This window comes from Dermacentor albipictus, chromosome 2 (genome assembly GCF_038994185.2).
Source record: "Dermacentor albipictus isolate Rhodes 1998 colony chromosome 2, USDA_Dalb.pri_finalv2, whole genome shotgun sequence".
Classification (NCBI taxonomy): Eukaryota; Metazoa; Arthropoda; class Arachnida; order Ixodida; family Ixodidae; genus Dermacentor; species Dermacentor albipictus.
In genome coordinates this window covers 46,743,505-46,757,193 of record NC_091822.1, presented here as the reverse complement: position 1 = coordinate 46,757,193, position 13,689 = coordinate 46,743,505, and the positions used below count along the sequence as shown (strand labels likewise).

General features: G+C 46.7%; 1 long non-coding RNA gene across 1 annotated transcript in view; it reads right to left on the bottom strand.

Annotated features, from left to right (window-relative positions):
* LOC135917383 (uncharacterized) overlaps positions 1–13,689 on the bottom strand; it is an 84,846-nt gene that overhangs the window by 4,071 nt on the left and 67,086 nt on the right. Inside the window, exon 4 of the long non-coding RNA XR_010569256.1 lies at positions 5,244–5,309. This is a non-coding gene — a long non-coding RNA (uncharacterized lncRNA). The remainder of the gene's footprint in view (positions 1–5,243; positions 5,310–13,689) is intronic.

Sequence of the window (13,689 nt, the reverse complement as noted above, 5' to 3'; positions counted from 1 at the left end):
CTTGCGGTAGAATTTGGTTTGCCAATCCAAAGTTAAAGATAAGCATGCGAGTGCGGTTCCCAGTAATCTTAAGTATACTGTGAGACACTGTAACGTCATACCTTATTGAAATGTCGGGCAGAGGACTGACGAGGTACTCGCCATCAGGAACTGGTGGGAAGCACAACAGTTCAATGTAGGCTATTGACTTTGGCTGCAGGCGAAGAAAGCCGGTGGGACGTAAGCGGCACTTGGGTGCGTCAGAAGGTTATGCGAGCATCGACAACTCAAGGCGAATGGTACTGGAAGAACAGTCAATAAGGGCAGAATGTGCGGAGAGAAAATCGAGGCCGAGAATGAGGTCGTGGGGGCAATGAGAAATTACGGTGAAGAGGACAGGAGTGTGGCGGCCAGCGATGCTGACGCGTGCCGTACACATGCCGGTGATAGGCACAGTACCGCCATCCGCAACGCGCACGACGCATACCGACGCTGGGGAGAGGAGCTTGTTCAGTCGTCGTCGGAAGGCAGCACTCATAATTGAAAGATGTGCTCCTGTATCGATGAGTGCCAAACAGGATAGCCGTCAACGTCAACGTCAAGAAGGTTTTAGTTCCTAGGTAACGTGATCAGAGGATTTGAGTGCAGGGTCGACAACGCAGTTTCACCTGCAGAAGCTGCAGTGCCTAGTTTTCCGGCTGGATCCGGGAGGCGATAGGCGGCGAAGAGAAGCGACGGGGTTGGGGCGAACGAGATTGATGGCGTCGAGGTGAAGGCGAACGGCTGTGGCGAGGGTTCGGCGTTGGACCATCAGCGGCAGTGGGTTCATGGCGGGTAGTATAGGGAACAAAAGGTCCAAAGGTGCGGGGATAAGCGGCGGCGTGTGTCCGAGGAGGTGGTGGCCATCGGTTGCGGCAGTGGCGAGCGACGTGGCCGATGCGACAGCAGTGGAAGCAGATCGGCCTGTCATCAGGGCTACGCGATTCGAACGGGTTGCGGCAAAATGTGGCAGAAAAAGACAGCCGGGGACGTGGAGGGCCACTAGAGAACTGGGGAACGCTGGGTTGAGAAGTTGAACACATGGATTCCTGTCTGACGACGACCTGAATCATCGCTGTTGTGGTTGCTGGTGGGTCGGGAGGAGTCGCCGAGAAAGCTGGCGAGCAGGTCGCCTCGAATTCGCGGCGAACAATACGGGTTACGTCGTCACAAGTGGTAGTCTGACGCGGTGGACCCTCACATGCCGACGTAGCAGCAGTGTTGGGTAGCCACGTGATATGGTGTGAGATACGGTGGCTCTTAGCTTGTTCGAGGCTACGGCATTCTTTTATGATGGCGTCGATAGTTGAGACGTTGTCGAAAACGAGCAAATTGAAAGCGTCGTTGGTGATGCCTTTTAGCACATGGGCTACTTTATCTCCTTCAGACATAGCATGGTCAGTTTTGCGGCATGGAGCCAAGACGTCGAGGATAAATGAAACGTATGGCTCTGTAGATGTCTGAACACGAGACGCAAGTGTTTTTCTCGCGGCAACCTTGCACCCAATGGGGTCGCCGAACAGTTCCCGTAGCTTTTCTTTGAAACTGTCCCAACTGGTTATCTCGTCGTCATGCGTTTGATGCCACACATGTGGGGTGGCGCCGAGATAAAAGATGACATTAGTGAGCATATAATTGTTGGTTCCCACTTGTTATTAGCGCTGGCATGGTCATATAGCTTGATCCATTCGTCAACATCCTGTCCCTCCAGGCCACAGAACACACCAGGGTCGCGATGTTGGGCAACGGCGACGATTGGAGTAGTCGGATCAGCAGAAGCCGTTGCAGAGGCGGGATCGTCACTGGGAGGCAAGGTGACAAGCTCAGTGTACCAACCACTCCGGCGTTCCGTGGCGAGGACGGGGATCACTCACCTCCACCAAAATGTTACGTGTAGAAGGACACAGACGAAAGAAACTATTTGCAGGCTATTTACACTGGAGCCAGAGCACCAGGCCGACATTCCCTCGAGCCAAGGGCACAGACCCACTTCGTCGTTCTCGCGGCGGCTCGACTCTTGAGCATCTCATGATAATATAATAATAATGTGTTCAAGAATTTACCATGCAAGGTGTGCTAAATAACCAAATTGGTCTGCAATTTGATCAGCTTGTTGCGCCGGCCGATTTTAGAATTGGAACAGTCTTTTTCCTGTCTTTCGGCATGTCAGACGATTCTAGATATTTTTAAAAAATAAGTAAGAGCTATTTCGAGACCAATTCTGCGTATCTCTTGAGAAAGTTATTTGGAATGCCATCTGGTCCATAAGGCATTATTGTCAATTTTAAGCAGCAGTGAGAGTACAGGCGACTCCGTTAGCTCTAGATTGCGGAGTACGTAACAGGTTCTTTTTAGCTGATGGCATACATTTGGTGTAGGTCCACTGTCCTGAGCAAAAACGGATTCAATATGCTTATTAAACTGAGCTGTTCGTTGGAGTGGAGCCTTCGCGGGTAAATCGCGATGCTTATGTGAGTTCGCATTGAAACATTTCGAAATTTTTGAGGGGTCGTCTTAACGAATTTTCTAAATGTGACGTTTATCTACGTTAGTTTTGCCCTTTTGTCGCTGCTCTCAAAACATCCGCCAATTCCCTAATTTTCTCAGTGTATCCAGCAGTTGATTTCTAGTTCTTAAGTTTCCTCAGCCTTCACATTTTAAGTTTCAAATGTATTATTTGCCTTGTAATCCAAGGGTATCCTTTACGTACTTTCCTTTTTTTCAAGTGTACAGAGACTGATAAACAATGCATTGCATAGGTTTTCTTATTCGCCCGTAATTCATCTAGTGTAACAAAGCTTCATGAAAAAAAAATGGCTGTAGCTTAGCTAAGGTTAAGCCCAGGATGCGGAGCATACTAGCCTTTATTTTAGTTGTTGAACCACTGTTTAGCCTGGTGAACTGCTGTTGCTTGGCTATATTTGGTTCGGCTAGATGAAGAAACAACTCATGCGTTACTCAGCTTCGCCTTCAAGAGTGGAACGCGACAGCGTTCCCGTCGACCCGCCAAGGGGTGTAAGACAATGGTCTACGGCGCAGCGACTACGCGCCCCGCATTGGACGCGGTGAGCGTCGAGCAACGCAGCGTTCGGCGCGGCAACGAAATGTGCGCCTGAGCAAGCGACGCACGCCTGAGCCTTAGAAACAGCTCGTTTCTAAGGCAACACCGCATTCACTAGAGGCGCTTTTGTACCGTTTTGAAGCACCGTACTCGTGGCTCAGTGGTAGCGTCTCCGTCTCACACTCCGGAGACCCTGGTTCGATTCCCACCCAGCCCATCTTGCAAGAGTTGAGCCAAAGCCACCTAGAAACAGTCTCTGTAGCACGCCCCAACCTTCGCTTCTCATTCCAACGAGCAGCTCTGTTTCCAGAAGGCATCTCACCTCGTGAGTGTCTAGCAGAGGCAAGCGCAGCTGCTTATATACCGCCGCGACGCCGCGAGCGACGGCGCGAGTTGGAGCCCCGTTTCTCCTCTGTCGTGACGTCACGGTGTCACGTGGTATTGAAGGCGACACCGCCGCGCCTGAGGAGCTGGGTTGAGCTCTCGTAATATGCTTCGCATAAAAGGCAAGAAAATTAGGGGCAGTGATAATCAAAAAGGTGAACAATACTGACATCATTAGCGTTTTTCCAATAATATATTTTTGTGATGAATTTTTCTCATCGTGCTGACGACGGCAGTGACAGACATTTGGTTGTCTTGTGGTAAAGAATTGCGTCAATAACTTCCGTTGCTAATCGTTCTACAGGAATATTTTCACTGTCAAACGTTACATCTAGAATCGTGCTGCTCATCGATGTGACAGGTGTTGGTTGCTGAATGGTTTGCTTTAAGCCATTAATGCAAGCCCTATCAAGTATATCCTCCGCACTGTCTTTGTCGACAACACCAGGATCCTACGATTCCCATTTTATACCTGGCAGAGTGTGATCCCCCGTAAGGACAACCTTTTTACCCCCTTGAAGGTGATGGTTCTTGAAATCAGCTAAGATATGTCATGGCTCTGATCTGGAACCCTGCTCTGTACACTGTGCCAACATAAAAAGAGTATACGCCGATCGGGATCCTACAAAGAAATGTATCTGCGCTGATAATATTGAGTAAGGGTGTGGTCTGAATGGGATATTTTACTAATATCGCGACGCCACCACCACGTGTCCATCTATCCTCACAAAGAACTATATAGCCTGGAGAGAATATATTGTGGGTCAAGACAAGTTATGAGAGCCAAGTTGCACTTCAGGGTAATTAGTTTTTTTTCTGAGTTTAGCAGGTTGCCGTTCGGCTCTTCGAGGAGACACTTTTTTAGTCACAATTTCTCGTTTATTCGTCCATGCAGAGATCATCATTTACTTTTGATCTTAACGTAGACGAGTCTGATATTTTTATGCTGTTCTTGATTAAGTTTGTAACTATCCCAAAGTATATTTCTTATGTTGCGTACCGCCAGAGAAAAATCTTCGCTGACCGAAATATCGGAACCCTTCAGTCTGAAACAGAGCCTAAGTATTAGTACTTTTTCTTTCTAATCGAACACGCTTGCGTTTAGCAATATCTGCAATTAAGTTTCTTGTCTGACAAGTGGCCGTTGCCCTCGTTGATTGAGTATGCGCTTATCTAAAGTTGCAGGAAATCGCTTCATTATTTAATATTGTACTACCCTTGATGAAAGCGCAACAAGCACCATAATAAAGAAGAGACTCAAGCAGTGCTGACAATCAAGTGAATAGTTTTACGAAAATCGCAAGACAGGCAGGAAGGAGGTGGGGAGGCGCCAACTCACTCACAATGATAATCCATATAATCTACCTAACAACCATGCAGCGAAAGCGATGACCAAGCGCATGACACTCGACCTGTCGTAAGTGTAAATAGTACTTGCAGAACCTCAGGAGAAATCTTACGTTTGTTACTTAAAAATCACTACAGCATAGGAAAAGGCTGAGGCGCAGGCGCATTCGTTATAGTTCATGGATGGATTACGTGATGACCAATTCTTCAGAAAAGCTGAATGGTTGAATAGCCCATATTTTCGAAGGCTCCAGTCTGCCCATCACTTGCACTGCCCATCTAATAAACGATTAAAAAATTCGTGAAGGCAACCATGCTTCTTGAATAAAATATTAAGTGCAACATTCGCTGCCGACTAAAGTGATAGCAGACATAGTAAAAAGGAAGGTATTGAAGACAGATTTTTCGATGTTGAAAAAACTAGTCTACTTACAAAACAAACCGTTCCATTTGGCAAATGTCCTTTCTCTTCGCAGGTCTGGTTGCACGGAATCATGACCTGTGAAAAAGCAATCACAATTTATTATAATCTCGCAGTCCAGGCACTTACTTACACCTGGTATTAGCGTGTGATAGATGGCAGTGCAAACATGTCGCCGTTGGGCTCACAATAAGGAAGGTTCCTGCCTTTTTGGCTGAGTTTACAGGCATATGGTAAGGAGGAACCAGCACTGTCCAAGAGGCCCTGCAATATTTTCAACATAAAAATAAAATTTGCTGACCCCATGCAGCAGGAAGGCTCCGAAAATGTTGCAATAATTTGAGTCATTGCAGACACACGCTTTTATAAAGTCTTGCTTCGCGCCGATGCGCCCAGCTTGGCATGCGGCCCTACGTTCTAGCAGGCCAGTGCCTAGTCAGGTTCAAGGCAGTAGACACGCACCACATTGTAAGGCACCAATTTGGTGGCGCAGAAACGCGGCATTTGCTCCTAAAAACCAGTATTTCCCCTCGGTAGGCTATGTTTTGCGGTGCTGCCACCGGGGCGCGATGTTTGAATCTTGGTTGCCCATACCGTTTACAGCATCCGTTAAATAATTTTACACTGCAAGATTGAAGGTTTATAATTTTAAAACCTGCTTGGCCAGCTTCTGTCACTGTGTTGAGGTAGAAGGCGTGATGACGACGGCACTACGAGTGTAAGGTCACGAAGCTAGGATGACGACAATGCAACAACCACGACGGCATGACTACCAAGAATACATACGTAGTGGCCAAAGCAGCTATACGACTTGGGCCAAATTGTCGGCGTAAGACAGACAGACAGACAGACAGACAGACAGACAGACAGACAGACAGACAGACAGACAGACAGACAGACAGACAGACAGACAGAAGGACAGACGGACAGACAGACAGACAGACAGACAGACAGACAGACAGACAGACAGACAGACAGACAGACAGACAGACAGAAGGACAGACGGACAGACACACAGACAGACAGACAGACAGACAGACACAAACACACAGACAGACGGACAGACACACAGACAGACGGACAGACAGACAGAAGGACAGACGGACAGACAGACAGACAGACAGACAGACAGACAGACAGACAGACAGACAGACAGACAGACAGACAGACAGACAGACAGACAGACAGACAGACAGACAGACAGACATACAGACAGACAGACAGACAGACAGACAGACAGACAGACAGAAGGACAGACACACACACACAGACAGAAGGACAGACACACAGACAGACAGACAGACAGACAGACAGACAGACAGAAGGACAGATGGACAGACACACAGACAGACAGACAGACAGACAGACAGACAGACAGACAGACAGACAGACAGACAGACAGACAGACAGATAGACAGACAGACAGACAGAAGGACAGACGGACAGACGGACAGACAGACAGACAGACAGACAGACAGACGGACGGACGGACGGACTGACTAACGGACGGACGGATGGACGGGCGGATGAACGGACAGACAGACAGGTAGGCAGGAAGGCAGGCAGGCAGGCAGGCAGGCTCAATTGACGCCTTTCTTGAATCGAACTCCTTTTTCTTACCAGCTCAACATGGCTCACGGAAATCATTTTCGTGTGAAACGCTGCTCATACCATTTACTCATAAACTACACCGCATTCTTGATCGTTCTTCGTTAGCTCACTGTATTTACATAGATTTTTCTAAAGCCTTCGACAAAGTGTCCCACATACTTCTTTTCATAAACTTAGTCCACCTAATATTGATAGCAGTCTTCTTTTGTAGATCAAAGATTTCCGTTTAGATTGTTCCTAATTTGTTGTAGCCAACAAACTTTCCTCTAACCAATGTCCTGTTCAATCTTGAGTCCCACAAGGATCCGTATTAGGCCCTCTTCTTTTTCAAATTTTCAATAACGACCTTCCTTCTTTAGTTCCTTCTAATATTAATGTTTTCCCTGATGACTGCGTAATGTTCAGTGAAACAGTTAGTAATCACGATGTTAACATTCTCCAGTCAGATCTAAATTCTATATCTAACTGGTAAACGAGAAGAAAGGGGGTTAACCGAGGGGCCCGATTTTTATTAGTCATATCATAAGAAGCCAACAAACACTGACACCAAGGACAACATAGGGCAAATTACTTGTGCTTAATAAATGAAATAATGAAATGATAAATTATTGGAAATTAAAGTGGTTGAAAAAATAACTTGCCGCAGGTGGGAACCGAACCCGCGAAACGCGAAGCTGGTTGGTTCAGTTGCCACCTGCGGCAAGTTGTTTTTTCATCCACTTGATTTCCATTTTTTATAGTTTCTTTATTTGAATTATTAAGCACAAGTAATTTCCCTTGTGTTGTACTTGGTGTCAGTGTTTCGTGGCTTCTTCATCATCATCGTCATCAGCCTGGTTACGCTCACTGCAGGGCAAAGGCCTCTCCCATACTTCTCCAACTACCCCGGTCATGTACTAATTGTGGCTATGTCGTCCCTGCAAACTTCTTTATCTCATCCGCCCATCTAACCTTCTGCCGCCCCCTGCTACGCTTCCCCTCCCTTAGACCTATCGTTACGCCTATCATTACACGTTCATCACTAACGTTACACCTATCATTCTTCTTTCCATAGCTCGTTGCGTCATCCTCAGCTTAAGTAGAACCCTTTTCGTAAGCCTCCAGGTTTCTGCCCTGTACGTGAGTACTGGTAAGACACCGCTGTTATACACTTTTCTCTTGAGGGATAATGGCAACCTGCTGTTCATGATCTGAGTATGCCTGCCAAAGGCACCCCAGCCCATTCTCATGCTTCTGATTATTTCATTCTCATGATCCAGATCCGCGGTCACAACCTGCCCTATGTAGATGTATTCATTTACCACTTCAAGTGCCTCGCTACCTATTGTAAACTGCTTTTCTCTTTCGAGACTGTTAAACATTAGTTTTCTGCAGATTACTTTTTAGACCCACCCTTCTGCTTTGCCTCTCCAGGTCAGTGAGCATGCATTGCGCTTGGTCCCCTGAGTTACTAAGCAAGGCAATATCATCAGCGAATCGCAAGTTACGAAGGTATTCTCCATTACCTCTTATCCCCAATTCTTCCCAATCTTGGTCTCTGACTACTTCCTGCAAACACGCTGTGAATAGCAGGAAGAATTCAGAGACCTGGATTGACTACGATCGTTGTCGTCAGGCCGGCGCCCTAGTCTGACCTTCACCGTCCCCAGAGAGCACAGAAAGCTTTCTTTACAACCACCATCACCGGAATTTAAATACATGTAACTGCAGCTAGATCAACTAACCACTACGCTACCGACGTATGATGTATTACTTTGGGACGTGCTATTTCAGATTGTGTAATAAAGTTACTTTATAACGTTTATCGCTCATATGAAGGAAAGTGAAATGGGCTTTAATTAGTACATTGTCATACGTGAGCTAAAGTAATTAGTGAAAAAGTAGAACGTTGTCATTTTGTTACTAAGAAATTAGGCAGTTTTGATTTACACAGTAATAATGTCCATCTTTTTGAATAATCATGCTCGTTGAGTAGTTCTGTGCTATTTACAACAGGCAATTTTACATTTTCTCACATTAAAAATCACACAGTATAACACGGGCAGAGAAATCATAATAGCGTTTCTCGATTCAAAATCAACGCCCATCACAAACCAGCACAACGACAAGCCATAAAGTGAGCAGGTAGCGCCCTTTCCCTTGTCTACGATGCGCTTGCTGAGCTACTGGCGTTATCTGCAATTAGTATGTTGAGCATGAATGGTGGCTTCATTCTGCGGCTGACATTGCATGACAAAAAAGAAAAAAAAAACGCACGCTTGGCCAACCTTGCAGGATGAGAACGAACATTTCAGTAGCACTAGTTCTAGTAGCACAGAAAAGTCATACGTACAACGTTTTGAAGCGCTTGTACGAAGCTTTACAGTATATAATAAATATCCCAAGTGGCACGGGACCACTATTTATATTCTTAACTTCTATTTACACTATTAACTTCTTAACACTATTTATATTCTATACGGCAACCAAGAATGACACGTTTTTTTGCATATATTCAGGCAGAATGTGTTCTTGCCAGCTTACGCGAAACGTTTGCTTTGTTTTCCATACATCATAAATGTGGTGCTTTCAATCTCAGTGATATCATTGCGATGTGCCTTAGGTTGGTCTTCATCGCTTGGCACTGATAGCAAATTAAACAGGAGATACATGATATCCGCTTCGACCTTATTAGGTTTCACACAAATAAATTTTCCTACTAGAAACATTAAACTACATTCACCGTAGTTATCGCCCTTCCCCGCCAATTATACTTTCCTTTCTTCTGGACCGCTGTTTATGTGGTGGCGGACATCAGAGGCAAGATAAAGCATGTTAATTATAGGGCTAATAAAATAAATTCACGTTACAAACTTTTTAGCTAATTCACTCAACATTTGGATCTCAGTAGCTAAATTGAAATGTCCGGATTCCGCATGCTACATCAGTGTGTCTATCAGGAAAAGCGCAATTCCCCGCACCCTTAAACGCGAACAATCTCAATATACGTGCGAAACAAACTCAGACGCTGATCGGCACATGTAGCCACACCTTCAAAGAGACGTCACTGGTTATGAGTAAAGTATTATTTTGATAACGCAGTACAGAGTCATACTCTAGGCTGAGAAGCTAAGTTAATGAAGGTCAAATAAAATTCGAAGTAATAAAACATTTGTTCCAAGGCGAACGCATTCATCTCGCCTTTTATAAGGTGCATGACAGAAGTCAAAGAGGAAGCGTCATTGGTCAGCGTGTTTTCATAGAATATGATGAACTGCGGGGTAAGCTGAAGGCGGGATTTCTCTTACACCTGACGCAGTTATTTCGAGTGCTCAGAGTTCTATTGCGTGGCGGTATGTCATGAATAATTTTACGAGGCATCGCCTATGACCATGAGGTTAAAAGACCGCTTCGCACCGCGAAGAGAAAAAAATAAAAGGGACATCCCGCGTGTGGTGCTGTCAGCCATTTGGCGGTAGCAGCGGCCTGTAAATATTGTAATATACGGTTTCGTCTCTTCCCCGTGTACTCGTGAATCCCCGTGACGATTCGGGGAGCTACAGGGTACCAGAATAGCTATATAGCGGAGCTCCGCAATGGTCGTCAAGTCCGGGTTATCATGATGACAGACGAGACCGCGACCACGCCTGCGCCAGCCGGAAGGACGTCTCCACCAGCTACGATAACAACGTGAACGATCGTCCTTACATATCCTAACGACCTAAGGACGTTCTGCGGTACGCTTGAAGTTGACGTCTAAGATTGGATTGCGAATTATGAACGCATCAGTGAGATCAATCGTGGGGACCGAACGCTCATTTTCAAATAAAATCTTAGGGCTTTGTTTCGAAAGCCCATGGATCGAAAGGCAGCCACAAGGAAAGAGCTACCCATCCGCGCTCAGACGTTCACTGAACCATACACATTCCACATTCAGGACGTCTTGTATCTCTGCCGTTAAATAGACAGTGACATGATGAAGCCGGACACGGTTTGTCATGTGTTGAAGGGAATCGCAGACGATGCGTTCAACCTGTTATTGTGCAGAAAGTCTGAGACCATCGACGAAATTATTGAAGAATGCCAGCGTTTTGAGCAGGTCGAAAGCCGACGTATTGCAAGGACCTTCACTCAGCTACTGAACACTGCTCCGACGTAATCATGCGAAGACGAACAGGTCTCTCGTCGCTGCCATGGGAACTTCCACAACCGTCCGTTCGGGAACAGAAATCACTGCTGCTGTTCTCACCAACACCGGTGACGGCGATTTTCACGTGCCGGCCGCTTTTCTGGTCCAGTCCATTGTGCAGGAGGAACTCGGCAGCTTAGGTTTTGCCGTCCGCACCATTGCTCATTCTCGGACACCTGGCTTTCGCCCTAGGTCGCCGGCCCGAAAACAACGGTTGTATCCTCGTTCTCGGGATCCAGCTGAATTGCGGCCGGCTGATCGGCTAATTTGTTTTAAATCGGTGAGGTCGCGCGCCATTGGAACAACCGTTGGGTGTCATCGTTCACCCGTGACGACACTGCTAGCCGCACCGGCAACTACCGCCGTCTTCAGCCCACTCAGCCTTACAACATTGATAGCTATTGTGGTTTTCAGCTTTTTGAGCTGTACAACGTCGATGCCGCCCCTACGCCGCACAGCTGCACTCCGTTGCCACGATATCAGCAGTCCTGTTCACCGCCAACGTGTCTTCCATCGTCTCCTTTCCCTCTACAACTACGCCCGGCATAGCTGCTGAACTTACGACAAGGAAACTAAAAGATACATGTCTTAGAGGTGACGCCACATCTTCAACTTCCACATCCAATCCTCTCATCGTATTGCCGATAAAACGAAGCTTGATCGACGTTGACGGCCTAACTGCTCCCGCACTTGTCGATACTGGAGCATAAATCTCCGTGATGAATAATTAAGTTCGTCGCTGCCTCAAGAAAGTACTTACCCCCGCCACTAGTGGTATTATTCACATTACCGATGGTCGAAGTCCCCCAATCATGGTAATGTGCACAGCGCATATCAGCATCGCCGCTGTGTTTACTGTCATTGATCGATGCCCCGACGATGACATTCTCGGACTCAATATCTTGTCGGCACATGCCGCCCTCATTGGCTGTGCAACCGGCGTCCTTCAACTGCAGTTTCTACAGCTTGGTGGTGCTTCACATTTACCATCACACCGCTCCTGCGCTACCGAGTACATCCGGTTGTCACCGCAAGCCGCCACATGCGTTCCCATGACGACGGCATAACCAGTCCTCGACGACGACTACCTAGTATCTACACTAATTGACGTGCTGCTGACGTGATATATTGCGTTGCCCCACATAATCGTGACTGTCGTAGACAACCACGTCCAGCTCCCGCTCCTCAACTTCAGAAACTAGGCTCTCCTCGATATATCTCAGTGGTCGACCTATCAGCGCTTGATGCATGAGATATCACGGCATTACATTATGAAACTTGGTCGTCTTTTCTCGCAACCGGCCCGGCGCGTACAGTCCTCGAAGATATTAGCAAAATGATTGCCCCTGACCTTCCGACCTGTCAAGCCGCGGAACTCCACAACCTCCTTGCAACCTACATGGATATCTTCGACTTCATCGAATATATACAGGACATGCTATTCCTATCAGACGGCGACGATGGCGTATGTGCCATTTCCAACGCCTGGCCATACAACGCAAGGTCAAAGCATGCTCTCCTAAGGCATCACAGACGCTTCTTTCAGTCCCTGGGCAGGTATCGCGTATATGAACATGTCATTAATAGACCGCTTCCCTCCACGAAGGGAAAGAAGACAGGACATGCCGAGTGAGATGATGTCAGACCTTTTGCTATAGCAGCCGCCTGTTGATATTGTAATATACAGTTTTGTTTTTTTCCCCGTGTACTCGTTATTGCCCGTGTCAACAAGAACGGAAGGCGCGTCTAAATAAAATAAGGTTGTTCTATCAAGAACTGCGTCGAATATGGTAGAAACTCTGAATAACCGCACTGAAGTGCCACCTACCATGAGAGTGCCGAGGAAACAATGAATGAGATTATTAGTGCAAATATTAGATTTTACTTCTTGGCCAATTAGCCCTGAATAATTTTCCTTGGCGAAGGCACCAGTCGTACGTTAATTTTTACAGAACTCTTGTAGGATCGCTCCGCTGCAACATCTGGGATGTCGTCATGCTTCGAGCAAACACCGACGATAGTGCTCGAAATTACTGAAAAACAATGGCTTTAGAATTGTATAGGCGCTGATGGGCTGCATTTAGTCATACCTTCCCTGTGTCATAGATGCTACGAATTGAATAAGTGGTGTTACATTTAAAACGAGAGAGAAAATGGTGTCGATTCCATTCACAGGGGCAATCGTCTGCGCAAGGTATAACGTTTAGAACTATTGGCTCTGTGTATGCCTGCGTATACGACTCCATCGGTAGAGCACCTGGCTATAAGCTAAAAGATTCGGTTCTCATTTCTGTAAAAATTTTATGTTTTGATGAGGAGGCCCCAAACTAGATGACACTGTTTTGCAAAGGGGCGAAGAAAGTGTTTCATTATGACACGCACACCTATAACCACCTCACTAATGCTCAGTATGCGCGCTACCGACAAAAAAAATATGATGGTGTCAGCGTGGAGCGTGATGCAGCGCTAGAGTGTTAGTGTACAATATCAGTACTTCTCGTCATTTCCACTGCCACACCATTTTTATAGCAATGCCTTCCTTTCGATTCTGTGCCACTTTTGTCCAACACCGTTCATGGCCGGCTGGTCGTGTTGATAACGCGGGCGGAGTGCCGATTCGCCGTGAAAAGTCTGAAGAGGGATACCGCATTGCGGTCCGGATACTCCACCTGCCAATAT